Raw genomic sequence first — 20748 nt, 5'->3', positions numbered from 1 at the left:
GTCTTCCTTAGAGGCATCCAAAGTTGAAACCATATTAAGTACTGGGCTGGCCATGTAAGTTTGGAAAACAGGCCTCCTGCACCTCTAGCTTCTATTTGGTAGTTGAAATGATAATAATGATGACTATCGTAATATTTACTTGGATTTGGGTAGCTGAATTGTCTTTATTTAACAGGCAAGGAAACTGAAACTCAGATAATTATGTGACTGGTCATAGGCACAAAACTAGTAGTAATAGCTCTGGTATTCAAACTGAGGTCTTTCAACTCTAAATATGCTTAGGTAATAATTTAAAGAGAGTTTTAAAAATAAAAGGTAAAAGTATTTTAACTTTTTATTATAAAATCCATAACAATGTAAATGTTTTAGTCGTTTGATTAGTGGGCTACATTTTAAAGATAGAGAATTACAGATCAAGGATTCTTTTTAGCAAAACATTTTTTTCAAACTTTAGTTACTAGTAATTTCAATTTTGATGAAACTAAGGGGGGCTATAAATATATCCTGTAATTCTTTAAACCTAGTAATAATTCTTGGGGACAGTTTTTTCTGTGATAACTTTGAACTCTCTTTATACTTTGAAACTTAATCTGAGTTCTAATTGTGTGGTTTATACTTATGATTGGTAGTGTGATAGAGAAAGCAATCTTAAAAATGGTGAAATCAGGGGCTTCCCTGGTGGCGCAGTGGTTGGGAGTCTGCCTGCTAGTGCGGGGGACACGGGTTCGAGCCCTGGTCTGGGGGGATCCCACATGCCACGGAGCGGCTGGGCCTAGTGGGCCATGGCCGCTGAGCCTGTGCGTCCGGAGCCTGTGCTCCGCAGCGGGAGAGGCCGCAACAGTGAGGGGCCCGCGCGCTGCGATGAAGAGTGGCCCCCGCTTGCCACAACTAGAGAAAGCGCTCGTTAAAAAATAAATAAATAAATAAAAAATGGTGAAATCAGATTTAACTGAAACATCTGTTAATTCTGTTTTATCCAGGGTTATTTAGTTATTGGGTGTATAGTGGAATAATTTAGAAAGACCATAAAAACTTGGATGTTTTACTAATAAAAATAATATAATAGCACATATCCACGGAGTGCTTACCATGTATCAGAGAGTATGATAGATATTTTATATACATTATTTTTTAAAGTATTTTGATTTCATTTCGGTTTTTCATTTAAGTGCCTGGTTTAACGAATTATTTCACAAACCTGACCATGTGACTTGGCTCATGGACCTTAACGAATTTTCAAGCAATATTACCATTATGTTTTAGGTATGTTTGTATTAACAATGCATGCTGTCAATGCAGTATCTCTCTTTTTTTTTTTTTTTTCGGTACGTGGGCCTCTCACCGCTGTGGCCTCTCCCGTTGCGGAGCACAGGCTCCGGACGCACAGGCTCAGCGGCCATGGCTCACGGGCCCAGCCGCTCCGCGGCATGTGGGATCTTCCCGGACCGGGGCACGAACCCGTGTCCCCTGCATCAGCAGGTGGACTCTCAACCACTGCACCACCAGGGAAGCCCCAGTATCTCATTTTTCTCCTGTTTATCCCACGTTGGCTGCTAGTAATATCAGTGTATATAAATTTTAGTTTAGTGATCACTTGTCACCAGAACTTCCTGGCATCCAATAAAATGTTTCTTTTTTGAGACGCTATGGTACAGTAGAAAGAGTGTGAACATTTACATCAGTCAGAGCTAAGTTGGCATGCAAGCTCTCTCACTTAGGGTAAGGTATTAGGAGATTACCTAGAATCCTCTGAGCCTCTGTTTCCCTCTGCACCTTGAGAGAACATTGTGAGGACTAAATCTAATGTATTTAAAATATTGCCAGGCCCTTAGAGAGCATTCAGTAAATGATAACAATCATATTATTAGAATTTAACCTGTCAAGGATAAACTAAGATTCTACACTTTCATGTTCTTCAATTTGTCTTAGCTGTTGGAAGCATTCATTTTCTCATTTCCTTTCTTTGCTTTTCTTTAGTTATTAAAGAAAATTAGTTAGAAATCTTCATAATGGTGTTGCCTACCCTACATTTCACACCTGGCTTCACAGACCTGAGGGCAATACAGAGGAAATGATGTTTTTAAATCACCTCCCTCAAAGAGGAATATTATTAAAATGTCAGGGGTTTTCATTTGAATCTTGCAAGTTGGTGTATTTTGTCACAGTGATCTTTAATATTTGATCACAATTAACTAGAGATAAAAGGGACAGCCCTTTGAAACTATGGGCACACTTTTGTTCCTGAGGGAGGCTTTCTTTTTCCATTCTTTCTTTTCTCCCTCCCTCCCTTCCTCCCTCCCTTCCATCCATCCTTCCTTCCTTCCTTTTCTTTCTTTCATGATAAAATAGAATAGTGGCATCATCCTGGTCTCATCTGTTTACTTTGGTCAAGGGATTGCTTGTACTAACAGGATGCTACTGGAAATTTTAAATGTTTTGTTCCTTATATCCACCAGATTTGCTTTACTTAGCTTTAAATTGGTGCTTTTCATCATGAAATTAAAAAGTCGAATTTTAAAACTGATATTATAGGTACAATTATAAATCAACTTCACCTACACAAAAATATGTGACACTGATATTTACTAAATAGAGTGAATATAAATCTTAACTTTAAAATTCATCAGTTAATTACTCCAAATAACATATTTTTGAGTACCTACAATCTTTCTGCTACTGTGCTAGGACTAGGATCAGGTCATACAAATGTATATTATGCTCCTTAACCACAAGAAACATTCCATCTAATTTCAGTCTAATGCCAGACAATTTTTGGGGGGGCTGGAAGGAAATTGCCAACTTTCTGTTACAGCTTATATAGGCAGTCTCACTGGAATTAACAACCTTTATTTATGGTTTTGCTGATTCCATTTACTATTTTATTTTAATAAAAATCTTTAAATACTTTTCCAAACCTAAGCAAGAGTCAGAGAATGACAGATACATATTTCATTTCAAGTATTGTTAATGATTTTTTCAGAATGACTTGGCTATTGAGAAGAAATGAAGCTGCAGTTTTAAAAATATTCTTAAGTCATATGTTTATAGATTAATTGCATTGCTTTCTGTTAGAGTTTTGTTTTCAAATTATATTAAATACACATTTAAGTACAAAATAAATGCAAAATATGAATTTATTTATATTGAAAGGCTTGTGTAAGTTTTAATTCTCAATTTGTGCAGATATTTTAAAATTTACTGAAAAACTATTCAAACCTAAGTAATTTTTATAAGAAGTATATGAGGATGAGAAAAGTTTTCTTGAGCTGCTTAAATGGAATAATTCTAACAGCATTGTTAGACAGGAGAAAAACACTATTTTATTGGTGATCTCAATAATTTAGGAATGATGTTAATGTAGTTTCTAGAATACTAATTTTCATAGTTCTAATATAGCTTAATTTAGATGAGTTGAAATAAAACATTAAAGACAAATAAATGCATAAGAAAAGGTGAAGAATTTTGTAAGTTAAGATTGTGAATATGTGAATTCATATACAGATAATAAATGAAGTCATGTGTTTTTTAATGTATTAATTTTAGGATGATTATGCTGATATACTGACATACTCATGCTGACAGCATAGTTTTAAAGTCAGTTTTAAGCCTTTTTTTAGTATAAATCTAATGTACATCTTAAAATCTATTATTAATTTTTAGTGATAATAATTATCTCATTTTTATGCAAGCAAATGTATTAGCATTAATAGGAATTACACAAGTAAATAACTAATATTGCAATGAGTGAATTAATAGACCCCTCAGGGTTTTATTAATTAAAAAGTTCAAGTCATATTAAAGCACCTTTTGTATATGTTTATTTCAATCAGAAAGCTGAACATGGTAACTTATTTGCATAAATAATCAATCACCGTTTACTAGTAGTAATAAGGTTAATTTGTTGCTACAGACATAATAAGATTAGTCAATTATATTTCCCAGAAAATACTATTTGTTATGCACCCCATCACCTGTAAAACAGGATTGGTTTAGTGCCCTTATTAAATGAACACATCAAAAAGTCTCTGTCCCTGTAAAAGTTTTGTGAAAACAAAGCTAATTTTAGTTGATTTGAATAAGTAAAATGCAAACTCTGCTTCCATTCGTAAATTTAATTTATCTTTCTGCAAAGATTGATTATTTAATAGTTATTTATTTTGATTCAGTAACCAGTCAAACTAAATCTAACACATATAGGACATATTCCCTTTGAAGAAAATCTCATTTGCAGATTTGTTTTATTCCAAATAAACAGACTTTCATTTCCTCGTCCTTGTTCTTGGGTAGTAAATTATGTTGTCTGCTCCACCTACTGGCGGATATATGCAAAGGCCTATTGTTGGATTCATTAAAAGATATTGCCTCTGAAATGTTGCCAGAATTTTTAAGTATCCTCCTGGAGATCAACAAATTTGCAGATACAAATGTAAAACTCAAGATCTATTCAGAAAACTTAATATTTAGAAATATAGGTTATTATATAAAATTACACACATTAATAGTTTCCTAATTAGTGAAAATGTTACCCTGTTTTTTAAAATTTTAATGTCAATAAAAAGGATAAATAAATATAAGATATACTTATAACTCAGTGTATTAAAACTATGTACATTTTATTTTAGTTATGGAATTTAATAGCTTATACATATTCAAATTAAAACTAAAATGAAAAGTTATATAGTTAATTAAAATACATATTTTGTGGAGATATCTTTCATGTCATCTTTATATAATAGATTTTTAATGTTTTTCCTTTAGTGGGTAGTTAAAATTTTCTTATCAACTCTGAGATAACAACTTTCAGTTATTTATGATTCTTTCAAAAGGCTCCATACTCTGATTAATATTGACAAAACTTTATTTTTAATTACTTTATTTTTTAGAGAAACAAATGGCTTCAGCTACTTTGTTTTGAAAATTATATGAAATCCCATTTGTATACAGAAGGAAAATCCCTTCATTTTAAAAAGTAAAATTGATATACCAAAAATTAAGTGGTAGTCTGCTGGTATGGACAACATCTTTACAAGATAAATCTTATAAGATGAAAAAATGCAAAAATTAAGAAGTATAGTAAGTCCTCCAAATCATTTATTGCTTTCAACTCTATCTTTCCAGTATCATAAGTGGGAAATTCCTACGCCTTACATATATTAAGTACTTAATATGTGATTGCTCACTTTTAATTTGAAGTGCCGCAGTAACAGAAGAACTGCAGCCTTTCAGGGTGCACCTGCCTGTGTGTGTGTGTGTGTGTGTGTGTGTGTGTGATGTGTCTTCGTATATATGGTGTATTTGGAAAGTATCTTTGTGGAGTCTTCTCATAAGGCATTGTCCTTAGGCAATGGTGTACCACAGCAATGGTTGGGAAACTCAAGTTTGATATTAAAACATACCCCTATAAGGACTCTCTTGGGTTCATTTTAGACCTCTTGGTCATTTTAAAACCACTTCTTTCATGTCAAAACATTAATTTTGTTCCTTCCTAATTTCTAGGATGATCTGTCTGTCTGTCTGTCTGTCTCTATCTCTCTCTCTCTAGGTTTATCACCATCCAGTTATCCTTCTTAAAAGCACCAGGATTCTGATTATGTACTGCTCCTTGAGTTACCTGCAATTCATTGAACTCTCTTTTTACGCTTTCTCTGAAATGGTTTAGTATTATAAGAAACTGATTCTAAGTGAGTTCATGTACAAAGATGGAGAAAAACTAGGGCCTGCATATAAATGATTGAAACAAGCCAGACATAATGTAGATTTCTATGGTGTGTTCCTGTGAATAGCACAAAGCACTTTTATTTATCCCCACAATATTCTATAAAGTAGCAATTATCTTTCTGGTGACTAAAATCCTATTGTTTGGTACTCATTTTTCCTCTGGACACTTGGAAGATTTATTCTCTCAGGAAGATTATGTAGTGAATAAAGTTCTGACCTATGATCTTTGGATCCATAGTTTAAGAGGCAGTTCCTGAAGTTTGGTCATTTGTTCTTGGTCCCAAGTGAACTATCCATATCACATAATCATCACATAATTTGTTACTATTGGCAGTCTCTGTTCAGAAAAGGCCAAGGACTGAACTACCATGGAGAATGAATTAGCTATTAACTTTTACATTTTATTTCTTTCCTCTTTAACATTATAGTTTTTATTATCCTGTAATATATGAAAGGGATAAAATTATCCATTATCAGTATTCTTTGAAGAGACAGATGAAGTGGTTAAAGAAAATATCTTGTTGTGTCCCCAAAATGAATCCCTTTTCCACACTTCTCTCATTGCCATCATTTAACAATCATGCATCAAAGAAACAGAGGGAAAAATGCAGACAGAGGCAAAAATAAAATCAAAATTAGTTAAAAGAGAGACCACTTCAGTAGAAAAGTGCCTAGCTACTTTTCTTATTTATATTTTTCCTTTCAACATACTAAATTTTAAAAGTTATTTAACAGTTTTTTTCTTTAGCCAGCACCCTGTAAATCTCTCCTATACATGTGGCCTGAGGCCGATTCATGTGTTGTGGTTCTTGAAGCTCATACAATTTGGGGATCCACCTTTAAGAAGGTAGTATACAAAGTTACAAATACAAGAAAAGGAATATTTTTTATAATGAGCAAAAATCATTTCAGAGAGGGCAGACAGCAGAAGCAAGAAGAACTACAATTCTGCAGGCTGTGGAAGGAAAACCACATTTACAGAAAGACAGACAAAATGAAAAGGTAGAGGACTAAGTACCAGATGAAGGAACAAGATAAAACCCCAGAAAAACAACTAAATGAAGTGGAGATAGGCAACCTTCCAGAAAAATAATTCTGAATAATGATAGTGAAGATGATCCAGGACCTCGGAAAAAGAATGGAGGCAAAGATCGAGAAGATGCAAGAAATATTTAACAAAGACGTAGAAGAATTACAGAACAAACACCTAGAAGAATTAAAGAACCAACAGAGATGAACAGTACAATAACTGAAATGAAAACTACACTAGAAGGAATCAATAGCAGAATAACTGAGGCAGAAGAACGGATAAGTGACCTGGAAGAAAGAATGGTGGAATTCACTGCCACAAACAGAATAAAGAAAAAAGAATGAAAAGAAATGAAGACAGCCTAAGAGACCTCCAGGACAACATTAAACGCAACATCATTCACATTATGGGGGTCCCAGAAGGAGAAGAGAGAGAGGAAAGTGCCTGAGAAAATATTTGCAGAGATAATAGTTGAAAACTTCCCTAACATGGGAAAGGAAATGGCCACCCAAGTCCAGGAAGTGCAGAGAGTCCCAGGCAGGATAAACCCAAGGAGAAACATGCCAAGACACATAGTCATCAAACTGACAAAAATTAAAGACAAAAAAAATTATTGAAAGCAACAAGGGAAAAATGACAAATAACATACAAAGGAACTCCCATAAGGTTAACAGCTGATTTCTCAGCAGAGACTCTACAAGCCACAAGGTAGTGGCATGACATATTTAAAGTGATGAAAGGGAAAAACCTACAACCAAGATTACCCTACCCAGCAAGTATCTCATTCAGATTGCATGGAGAAATCAAAAGCTTTACAGACAAGCAAAAGCTAAGAGAATTCAGCACCACCAAACCAGCTCTACAACAAGTGCTAAAGGAACTTCTCTAAGTGGGAAACACAAGAGAAGAAAAGGACCTACAAAAACAAACCAAAAACAATTAAGAAAATGGTCATAGGAATATACATATTGATAATTACCTTAAATGTGAATAGGTTAAATGCGCCAACCAAAAGACACAGGCTCGGGCTTCCCTGGTGGCGCAGTGGTTGGGAGTCTGCCTGCCAATGCAGGGGACGTGGGTTCGTGCCCTGGTCCGGGAAGATCCCGCATGCCACGAGGCGGCTGGCCCTATGAGCCATGACCTCTGAGCCTGCGCGTCCGGATCCTGTGCTCCGCAATGGGAAAGGCCACAACAGTGAGAGGCCTGTGTACCTCAAAAAAAAAAGACACAGGCTCACTGAATGAATACAAAAACAAGACCCATATATATGCTGTCTACAAGAGACCCACTGCAGACCTAGGGACACATATAGACTGAAAGTGAGGGGATGGAAAAACATATTCCATGCAAATGGAAAACAAAATAAAGCTGAAGTAGCAGTAGTCATATCAGATAAAATAGACTTTAAAATAAAGAATGTTACAAGAGACAAGGAAGAACACTACATAATGATCAAAGGATCAATCCAAGAAGAAGACACAACAATTATAAATATATATGCACCCAACATAGGAGCACCTCAATACATAAGGCAACTGATAACAGAAATAAAAGAGGAAATCAACAGTAACACAGTAATAGTGGAGGACTATACCACCTCACTTACACCAGTGGACAGATCATCCAGACAGAAAATTAATAAGGAAACACAAGCTTTAAATGACACAATAGACCAGACAGATTTAATAGATATTTATATGACACTTCACCCAAAAACAGCAGATTACACTTTCTTTTCAACATGTGCACAGAATATTTTCCAGGATAGATCACATCCTGAGTCACAAATCAAGCCTTGGTAAATTTAAGAAAATTGAAATCATATCAAGAATCTTTTCCAACTGCAATGCTATGAGATTAGAAATCAGTTACCTGGAAAAATATGTAAAAAACACAAACACATGGAGGCTAAACTATACATTACTAAATAACCAACAGGTCACTGAAGAAATCAAAGAGGAAATCAAAACATACCTAGAGACAAATGACAATGAAAACACAATGATTCAAAACCTATGGGATGCAGCAAAAGCAGTTCTAAGAGGGAAGTTTCTAGCAATACAAGCCTACCTCAAGAAACAAGAAAAATCTCAAATAAACCATCTAACCTTACACCTAAAGGAATTAGAGGAAGAAGAACAAACAAAACCCAAAGTTAGTAGAAGGAAAGAAATCATAAAGATCAGAGCAGAAATAAATGAAATAGAAACAAAGAAAACAATAGCAAAGGTCAATAAAACTAACAGCTAGGTCTTTGAGAAGATAATCAAATTGATAAACCTTTAGCCAGACTCATCAAGAAAAAGAGGGAGAAGACTCGAATAAAATTAGAAGTGAAAAAGGAGAAGTTACAACAGACACCGCAGAAATACAAAGCATCATAAAAGACTACTACAAACAATTCTATGCCAAAAAAATAAAATGAACAACCTAGAAGGAATGGACAAATTCTTAGAAAAGCACAACCTTCTAAGACTGAATCAGGAAAAAATAGAAAATATGAACAGACCAATCACAAGCACTGAAATTGAAACTGTGATTTAAAATCTTCCAACAAACAAAAGTCCAGGACCAGATGGCTTCACAGGGGAATTCTATCAAACATTTAGAGAAGAGCTAACACCCATCCTTCTCAAACTCTTCCAAAAAATTGCAGAGGAAGGAAGACTGCCAAACTCATTGTATGAGGCCACCATCACCCTGATGCCAAAACCAGACAAAGATACTACAAAAAAAAGAAAATTACAGACCAATATCACTGATAAATATAGATGCAAAAATCCTGAACAAAATACTAGCAAACAGAATCCAACAACACATTAAAAGGATCATACACCATGATCAAGTGGGATTTATCTCAGTGATGCAAGAATTCTACAATATATGCAAATCAATCAATGTGATACACCATATTAACAAATTGAAGAATAAAAACCATATGATCATCTCAATAGATGCAGAAGAAGCTTTTGACAAAATTCAACACCCATTTATGATAAAAACTCTCCAGAAAATGGGCATAGAGGGAACCTACCTCAACATAATAAAAGCCATATATGACAAACCCACAGCAAACATCAATCTCAGTGGTGAAAAACTGAAAGCATTTCCTCTAAGATCAGGAACGAGACAAGGATGTCCACTCTCACCACTATTATTCAACATAGTTTTGGGAGTCCTAGCCACAGCAATCAGAGAAGAAAAAGAAATAAAAGGAATACATATTGGAAGAGAAGGGGTAAAACTGTTATTGCAGATGACATGATACTATACATAGAGAATCCTAAAGATGCTACAAGAAAACTACTATAGCTAATCAATGAATTTGGTAAAGTTGCAGGATACAGAATTAATGCACAGAAATCTCTTGCATTCCTATACACTAACAACGAAAGATCAGAAACAGAAATTAAGGAAACAATCCCATTTACTATTGCAACAAAAACAATAAAATACCTAGGAATAAACCTACCTAAGGAGGTAAAAGACCTGCACTCAGAAAACTATAAGACACTGATGAAAGAAATCAAAGATGACACAAACAGATGGAGAGATATCCCATGTTCTTGGATTGGAAGAATCAAGATTGTGAAAATGACTATACTACCCAAAGGAATCTACAGACTCAATGCAATCCCTATCAGATTACCAGTGGCAGTTTTTACAGAACTAGAACAAAAAATCTTAAAATTTGTATGGAGACACAAAAGACCCCCAATAGCCAAAGCAGTCTTGAGGGGAAAAAACGGAGCTGGAGGAATCAGACTCCCTGACTTCACACTATACTACAAAGCTACAGTAATCAAGACAATATGGTACTGGCACAAAAACAGAAATACAGATCAATGGAACTGGATAGAATGCCCAGAGATAAACCCATGCACCTATGGTCAACTAATCTATGACAAAAGAGGCAAGGATATACAATGGAGAAAAGACAATCTCTTCAATAAGTGGCGCTGGGAAAACTGGACAGCTACATGTAAAAGAATGAAATTAGAATACTCCCTAACACCATACACAAAAATAAACTCAAAATGGATTAGAGACCTAAATGTAAGACCGGACACTGTAAAACTCTTAGAGGAAAACATAGGAAGAACACTCTTTGAAATAAATCACAGCAAGATCCTTTTTGACCCACCTCCTAGATAAATGGAAATAAAAACAAAAGTAAACAAATGGACCTAATGAAACTTCAAAGCTTTTGCAAAGCAAAGGAAACTACAAACAAGATGAAAAGACAACCCTCAGAATGGGAGAAAATATTTGCAAATGAAAGGATTAATCTCCAAAATATATAAACAGCTCATGCAGCTCAATATTAGAAAAACAAACAACCCAATCCAAAAATGGTCAGAAGACCTAAATAGACGTTTCTCCAAAGAAGACATACAGATGGTGAAGAAGCATGTGAAAAGTTGCTCAACATCACTAATATTAGAGAAATGCAAATCAAAACTACAATGAGGTGTCATCTCACACCAGTTAGACTGGGCATCATCAGAAAATCTACAAACAACAAATGCTGGAGAAGACGTGGAGAAAAGGGAAGCCTCTTGCACTGTTGCTGGGAATGTAAATTGATACAGCCACTATGGAGAACAGTATGGAGGTTCCTTAAACAACTAAAAATAGAATTACCATATGACCCAGCAATCCCACTACTGGGCATATACCCAGAGAAAACCATAATTCAAAAAGACACATACACCGCAATGTTCATTGTAGCACTATTTACAATAGCCAGGTCATGGAAGCAACCTAAATGCCCATCGACAGATGAATAGATAAAGAAGATGTGGTACATATATACAATGGAATATTACTCAGCCATAAAAGGGAATGAAATTGGGTCACTTGTAGAGACGTGGATGGATCTGGAGACTGTCATACAGAGTGAAGTAAGTCAGAAAGAGCAAAACAAATATCATATATTAATGCATATAGGTGGAACCTAGAAAAATGGTACAGATGAACCAGTTTGCAGGGCAGAAATAGAGACACAGATATAGAGACCAAACCTATGGACACCAAGAGGGGAAAGCGGTGGTGGTGGGATGAATTGCAAGTTTGGGATTGACATATATACACTAATATGTATAAAATAGATAACTAATAAGAACCTGCTGTATAAAAAAATCATTTAAAACACATTTCAAATGTTTATGTCTAAAAATACCAGAAGTCAAAATAGAAAAACACAATGGTAGTTTTATTGACTGCCCGACTGCTCTATAATATGTGTTCTCCATATTTTGGCTTCATACTCTCTGATCGCTTCTTTATTTGGCAATAATTTTGTTATATTTTCTGGAGTGAGAAGGGAAATTTTATTCACTCTTTTCTCTAGGAATGTTGATCTAAATTTCTCATTACTATAAGAAGTTAAATGATGTATTTCTATTTGCTTATGCTGCATTATTGAGTTCATTTTTGAAAGGGGAGAGCTTCCATTTTGTAATGGAAATGATGAGAATCAAATTCTCCATTTATAATTTACACATGTGAAGTTTGGAATGATTTTCCATAGTCCAGATCCTGGCAGTTTGCACCCTCTCTCAAACTCTGTTTCTCTTCCACTACCCACATACTTCCAGAGCCACACCCCTTAGGATGTTTGTATTGCAATGCAGGCTCTAGATCTGCACCTTTATTTGTAACTCCTGGAGAGTCTGCACAGTGGGTGCAGGAATTTTCCTGGAAGTTATTCCTACATTGGAATTGCTAACACATTTTAAGTATACTTGGAAGTACCAGAAAAAATCTATAAATGTATATATAAATCTGTACGTAAATATATCCAACTAAAATTAAATATATAACCACCTCTGCTTCTTCCTAGCTTGATCCGCAACATGTCCACAGCCACTCTCATACCACCCAACCCAGGTGTGACAGAGGATAAGTCAGTATAGAGAAAGAGTGGAATTAAATGATATCTTACTTTTGCAAATTTTACAAAAAAAAACATAGCCACGTGAGCACATTGCCAGGGTCCCTCCCTGTGTCTTGGAAAGGGCCTACCAAAATGAGGGGCCCAGAGGTTACAGTTCATCAATTTCACTGTTATTTCACCTCTGATTGGACTACATTTTTGTACTATGTGCAAACCCTGCTGCTCTGGTTAAAAATGCTCAGATAAGTTTTAACTTTTATTTTAATGTGCTCTAAATAATCATCTGCTTATCAGATACCAAATCCAGCATTCAGACATTTAAATACACCTTATTATTTTAGTCCTATCTTTAAAATTGAAGCACTTGGTTTTCTTTAGTTCTCTCTCTCTTATTTCTTTTACAGTTTATTTTATAAACTCAGGGTCAGTTTACTTCCATACAGTAGACTGGGTAAATTTTTACTGTATTAGGGTATGAAGTAGAGTTTGTTCTCATTAGGTATTAAAAAATAACCTATATATACATACACATATGTACATGTATGTGTTTATATGTATATGTATGTATATAAACACACAAATGCAGCCTTGTGTAAAATTTCCAATATAGTTTTTTAAAAATAACATTTAAGTAATGTTGGGACTGTTCTCTAATTACAAACAAAATGTATTTAGTACCAAAAACTGGTAATACAGAGATAAACACAGGAGAAAATATTTGTTCATGTTGGACCATCCAAAAGATAACCACTGTTAAAAATTTGGTGTATGTTCTTCCAGTAATTTTATATGCATATATAGATATATATTATAGATAACTATATATACAACATAAACATATATATGTATATTTTTTACTTTAAAATGGTATTCAATACAGTTTTAATAGAAAAAACTGAAGTCAGAAAAGAATTAGAGTAAAATGTATAACAAAAGTAGTTCCCATTTCCTACCTCAATGTAAAATGTTCCTCCATTTAAATATTTTAAATTGCATTGTATATAAACATTTTACACAAAAATAATTGACAGCTAACTACTACATACTTATTTCTATTGGTTTTGTATACATTAATGTTGCTGGTAAGTTAATTGCAATCAATCCTATCAATTTCTTCATTGATTAGAGAAGATAGAGTTTTGAGGGGTTCCTTTTGATATCAGTAATTTTATTAATAATATAATGAAATCCAAAGCCTAGAAATACAAGGAAGTTATACCATTGCTCTAACTAGATCTGATGAAATAATTGGGTCTGTAATATAATACTTTGTAGATTTAAAGATTTATTCCTATTATTATGATTACTTATCGGTTTTCAGAACATTTCAGAAATACTTTAGATTGAGACCAATTCTAAGTTAGATGCTATTATAACTGATGCACTATGAAGAGGTGGAGTTTGTCAGCTCATGGTTCATCCTAGCTCTTCTGTGAGCTGAGAAGAATAACTTTATATAGATAAGCCCTGCTCTCTCTATATCCTTGATATTTAATTCACTGTTGTGGATTGGAAAACTTCAGAAATCTTTCAACTGAGTAACTGGTGGCCAAATTTTAAACTCTCAGGCTTGGTATAATTCATCTCCTTTCTTCCCTTCTCTTTCCTCCTTTAGTCTTCCTCTATACCTCTTTTCCCAACCCTTGCATCCTATAATCAAACACACTTGGTATTAAAACTAGGGACATAGGGAGAGCAATTATACTTTCAAATGTTTCCTTAAAATGAACTCTTAACTAAGTCAGTGGTTAAGATACTGAATCATTGTCTAATGTAGCTGATTTGGTCATTAAGACCACTATTAAGAGCATGAGTATTTCCTAACTTTTGAGTTTAATTTAATGTATAGTCCCAACACAAGAAATCATCTATAACCTTAAGATTTTATGCAATGTAAATTAGATAAATATTTTAAACGACATAGAAATTTTCCTCAATATTTTATGTATTTATTATAGTCACAAAAGAAACAACAAAAGAGGAATTACAATTCTTAATTTTAAAATAATATATAAAATTACTTTCATTTCAGTGTGACAAGCATGATTTTAAGTATTTTAGTATGAAGTGGCAAGTTTTCTGTGTAACTAATAGTCCTGTCAATTGCCATTCCTATCTACTGTATCTTTTGACAGTTGGAAGTATTTCAGTCAAAACTGAGTTATGTTATCCACACAGTATCACAACAGACAGTAAAATAAAGGGTGAGAAAATGGAAGGAAGGTGTGGAGAAGAGAGGAAAGGGAAAGAATTTATGTTTAAATCTTAATCTTTGAATATCTCTTGGACCTAAAATAAATAAGCTGCATGTCTTAACAGCTATTATTGTACTGAAAAGAAAGATTTACCAAAAGGATATAATCTTCCTTATTTTAGAGAAAAATTATGTTTTCAAGATGCTTAGTTTGTTAGTCTCCTTAATGAGTTGAATTTCAATTTTTTTTTCTTAAATTTATTTGGCTTTATTTTCCATTTACTTTTAAATTAAACCATGTATATATACATATGCATATAATTTCAGTTCTAATATCTCATTGAAATAAACTGTAATCATTAGGATAATATAATTTTGTTGTACTCCTATTAATTATTTATATTTATGCTTTATGTACATAAGTTAACTTATGATCATCTGTATTACTCTTGAACTCACACCATTAAAATGATTCAATTTATCTTACCTGTATTCTTAATTATGTAGCCATACCGAAATCAACTTCTCTGTCAACTATTATCAGAATGCTAAAATTATTGTTGAGCTTTCCCTGACCTTCCAAGGCAGAGTTGTTCCTTTTTTTCTCCCTCTATGTTTTAATATAATATTTACCATTGGTATTATGGTTACATCTACTTCGGCCTAATGTAGGTGAATTCATAAAAGAAAGTAATCATGTCGTTTTAATATCTCTAGTACCAAAGTAAGCTCATAAGTAATATCAATTGACTAATAAATGAATGGTATATACACATGTCCTGATTCTGATTTGTAGTAATTTTAGATTCAAAATAAGAAAGGAAGCTTTTATTCCAATCTCAGTTATTTACTAGTTCTTCTTTGCATTAAAAAAACTATTAAAAAAACAATTTTTAAAGCTATAATAATTTTTAGTAACTGATCTCTATATTGCTAAAATATATTTGATGTTGTTTTTAAAAGGGCAAATCTTATATACAATGAAAAGGCATAGGGGAAGCTAACAATTTTAAAGGCTTCTTATGTCCCAAATCAAACCAGGTTATACAGGTAGATAGGGTGGAGCTGAAATTCAAACTCAGATCTGGCTGTCTTCGAAACCATGCTTTCTCTTTATGGTATGGTTTGAAGGAGGCTGAGAAAGGTCCTATCTCAAGAATATTTTCCTGAATGATGGCTGAAATCATTTCTCTAAAGTTCTGCTTATTTGAAGGTATCTAGGAGACAACATATTCAGCATCATTAGCCTTTAATCCCTGTGTGAATTAGCTAATCAGTTCCTTTAAACATCAGGAGGTAGAAGGCGTAAGTCTAATATGCAAGACCCTCTCACAGGAAGGCAAGCAAGCCTTCATGGGCACTTCTGGGCAGCTTTTAGGCAATGTGTTCTCCTTGTTAGGAAAAGAGAGGAGTAAGGCTGGGTACTTGTCGTCTATTAAGTATTTTCACCTTTGAGGCATCAGCTGAAATTTTGAAACAACAGAATCCTGTCCAACACGGAGTTACACATTGTCTTGTGATCATATTATTTGAGATCAAGAGACAGCTGTAATAACACAAATGTCTTTGACAGCTCACTCTTGATCTAACTAGTAATGTTTCTTTCAATTAATGAATGCTCATGTCAGTGAAAGAAGTGGGCTTGTTATGTCCCAAATGATAAGACTGAAGCTTTATTTATTGGTATGTTCAACACTATCTGAGATGTCAATATAGTTAATGGCAAAAGTGAGGCACGATGTTTGCCAAAGCACCGTTCCGGAATAGTCAGGGCGGAAACTTGGTTGGGAAGGGAGAGGTGATAAAGAGCACAATACCTAAACCCACTTTTCCCTGCCCGAGTTCAGAACAAGTTGAGAGAAAGATAGATGGAGATCAACAGTATTCGTTTTATTAGCAATGAGAGCTGTATTGGGAGTTTGCATCTGAAGCAATAATAAACTTGCTTCTACTTAATTTTATAATTACATCTTCTTCCCCATCATAAGCAAAGCAGGAAAACTGAGTCCATCCTTGTGAATCTTAAAGCAAGTGGAAGTAAAGGATATTTGCTTTCCCAATGACGGGCTGACTTTCAAGAAATGGGAGGAGGGGGCTAAACTAGGCTGGACCAGCTCCTTTGCTGATGTGCCAAACTGAGAACTCACTCCTTGTTCCTTGATACAGTGAAGGGCAGAGAGAGGCCAGTGGAAACATGAGGAATAGGAAATACATCCTCCCGCTGATTAGATCTATAGGCTTGATGAGGAAGCAGGGTTAGAGGAAGGTTTTCATAAAAGTAGAAACTCGTACCTGTTCACAGAAGAACGACTTGCAGCAGAAAGCTTGAAAAGACACGAGAGATGAAATAACTAAATAAGCGTGGACCTGGAAAAGGTGGGAGAGGATGTGATGATGAGCGTAAAGTTGTAGGCTGAAAGAGACGGAAGGAGAATTTTGCCTCCTAAGTGAGGAAGGAATAAAACAAGTGTAGGATTGTATATGGATACTTGTATAGCAATGGTTGGAGGTTGAAGTAATTACTGTCTGAGGACATCAGTATCCTGACTGATCTTCTAAAATAAACCTGAGAAGAAGCATAGGCAGAGGGCTGTTTAGGGGCTCGGAGGGATTAGGTAGATTTGAAGTCCACAAATATGTAGTATCTCCAGCCTGCCTGGTTATAGGATTTATTCCAGCAGTTAGCAGTAGCCTGAGCTCGTAAGCATGCAGAATAATGGTAACAAGAGCTAACTAACATTCATTGGAGGCGTACTGTGGGCCAAGTGTTCTTCTGATTCCCTTACATGAATTACCTCTCTTAATTCTCATATACCACCCTATAAGGGAGACTGTTATCCCCAATTCATTGATGCTGCACAGAGAGATTCAGTAAGAACCCAAGGTCAGTGTTAGTATGTGATGGTCTAGACCAGAACTCATAGTCACAATGAGTACATGATACTACCTCTTTAAAAAAATTAGCATTTATTGAGTGTGTTCTTTGTATTAGGCATGGTTCAAAGTGCTTGAGCTGTATTCATGTATTTAAACTTATACGTGACCCGATGAGATAGTTCTGTTATTTCAGAGGACATACCCATATTGCTGTGGGGTTAAGTAATATAGGCTAAGATCACAGAGGAAGTAAGAGGTAGAGTTGGGAATTCAGATTTAACTAATTAACCACTAAGTTATATGATGCAGTTGAATGGATTCTGGTTTGGGGCATGGCCATGTAGATGTGACAGGATGGTGGATGTTAGGGACTTGAGTCATTAAAATAATCAACCATGGGACTCATATTAGTAGGAGAAAAAGTGAGGGCAAAAAGGAGACAATAGATTAGGAAAAACTTGAGGGATCCCTGGACTTGAGATCTTTAGGGAATCAATCTTATGGTCAGTAAAAATAAGAATGTGAGAACTAGTAGACTAGAAAGTTAAGAGGGTGAGATATTGGTGTCTAAGCTTACTGAATTATTAACACAGAGCAGGTCTGGACGACAGGTTTTTGTAGGGTGTGGCTAACATTGTGTAAGGGTGAAGGTCAGTGAAGGTGAAGGAGTCAAAGAACTGTGAAGACAAACTATTGGGATGGTTGCCCATCTGTATATGAAATCACCTAAAATTATGCCAGAACACATAGTCGAAGGGAAGCCTGAACCACGGCCAAAGGCTATCATGAATATGGGGAGAATGACCAGCAAGTCTGGGACATAAGGAGGGACAAAAAAGAGATATTCAGACTGTAAGAAGGTCGATTTGACAGTGGTTTGAAAGTGACATTGGAGAAGTGAGATGATGCAAATCTCTCCCTGGTCACTGTGATACAGGGAAATACTGAAATGTTTTGCTCAGTAAGGCAGCAAAGGAAGTGGTGCTCTCGAGGAGAAGGCAGCTTCAATTGTAATAAAAAAGGTAGAGAATGTATTTATTGAAAAGCTTGAGGGCATAGGGAAGTGGGTTAGCATAGACCAGAGATGGGATCCACAGGGCAAGGCAGAAAGAATTATAGGCAAGGGCATCAGGAGTGTTGGGGAAAGTAACAGGGTTTTGAGGATGAGTATATCAGAAAATGTAAAGGAGAGCTGAGATTAATTTAGCAGAAATTTATTTGGGCATAATCAATTTGACCAAAAAACAAATAGACAAATAGTTGCTTGATCCAGCTATCTCCTATTATGGGGAAATTTAAGTTGCTGTGCTTATGTTTTTATTTCAGTTAGCACAGTGATATTATCGATTGGAAGTGAATTATGGATTAGAAAGTACAAGGGCAATACTATTTCCTCAAATCTTGAAAAAAAAAATCACACACAGACTTGTAAAACAACCCAGTAGTACACCCAAAAAAGTAGAGACTAGACTATTATTCATTTTAGACCAGATCAGTTTTTTTTCATCAAAATATGAATTGGCCAGCTTCTTTTGAAAAAATTACATTTCTGCTAATTATTTTGTGGCCAAATTATGTTACCACTGGAGGGGCTTACAGTTTAAGTAGTAATAAAAGATAGTACGGTTGTAAAGCATACTGGATGGGATTTTCCAGGCTCCCTACCATCGAGACCAGAGCAAAATAGGAAAGCAAAAAAGATAACCTAAAAAAGTTAAAATAAAATTTTTATTGGAGATAACATACAGAAAAGTAAAAAAATCCTAATCACCCAGTTCAATTGTCACAAAGTGGCAGGTATAATCTGTACCTAATAGGTACTAATTAATAGTTTCCATACAAGAAGCCACAGGTCTTCAGAACAAAACTACACTAGAGCGCAGTGATCTGAAAATGCGGTGGTCTTTAGGATATGGACACAAGACTGTAGCCAACCAGATTAAGGCAACATAGCATTCCATGCCCACGAGGCAGTCAGTCTTATACTTCGATACAATTTAAAATGACTTTCTCTTGTTTGCTTAAAAAAATCCTTCTTCAAAGACTCGTGGTTAACAATTTTTTGCAGAGCCCCATAGAACACTGGGAGTAAAGTGTGACAAATGCTCCATGCCACTGGTACATTTTCTTTAATAAAAGAAAGTTTTCATTTACTTGCCTGTTTCTATAATGCCAAGTATTTTTCTTTTAGTAACTAATTGTCTTGGAAGTCATCTTTTATTTTTTTTTTTTATTTTTTTTTTTTTTTTGCTGTACGCGGGCCTCTCACTGTTGTGGCCTCTCCCGTTGCGGAGCACAGGCTCCGGACGCACAGGCTCCGGACGCACAGGCTCAGCGGCCATGGCTCACGGGCCCAGCCGCTCCGCGGCATATGGGATCCTCCCAGACCGGGGCACGAACCCGTATCCCCTGCATCGGCAGGCGGACTCTCAACCACTGCGCCACCAGGGAGGCCCGGAAGTCATCTTTTAAACCCAAACTATGGAATCATTTTCAAATCAAATCATCTGTAGAAGAACCAAGCAAGGGAAAACACTAGGTTTCCAGAGGGAGTAGAAAAAAAGGTGTATAATGGAAGGTTTCTAGGGGGATGGTGGTCATAAAAACATCCTTCCCTATGTTTATTCTATTTTCCTGAGGGGATGCAGGCTTCCTTTGTGTATATAATGAACCAGTTCAGAATGTATGGAAATTGTATAGCAGAGGAATCACAATAGGGAGTTTTCAGATCACTGTGAATGGAGTTTCCACTTCCACTGCTCTACTGAGAATAACTCTTGATTGGGTCACCCAGGAATCTCCGAATTATAAATTCATGTGACCTCTCAGAGGTTTGCACACTGCTCACCACACCAGTGATCTTGTAACCTCCTTTGGCCTTAGTGACACTATAGTCAGCTTTTCCTCCCACCCTTTGGTCATTTCTTCTCACTTTTCAATAATTCTTGTGTATCTTGTTTACTCTATCATATGAGTGCATATATAGTTTTTTTAAATATCAAAGTTATTTAAGCTTCTGTTCCTTTG

At 35.2% G+C, this 20748-nt stretch overlaps 1 protein-coding gene across 1 annotated transcript in view; it reads left to right on the top strand.

Annotated features, from left to right (window-relative positions):
- SPATA17 (spermatogenesis associated 17) overlaps window positions 1-20748 on the top strand; it is a 180153-nt gene that overhangs the window by 72898 nt on the left and 86507 nt on the right. The gene's annotated exons all lie outside the window — the stretch shown is intronic.

Source organism: Mesoplodon mirus, assembly GCF_964341445.2.
Source record: "Mesoplodon mirus genome assembly, chromosome: 3".
NCBI lineage: Eukaryota > Metazoa > Chordata > Mammalia > Artiodactyla > Ziphiidae > Mesoplodon > Mesoplodon mirus.
This window is presented reverse-complemented; position numbering and strand designations above follow the sequence as displayed.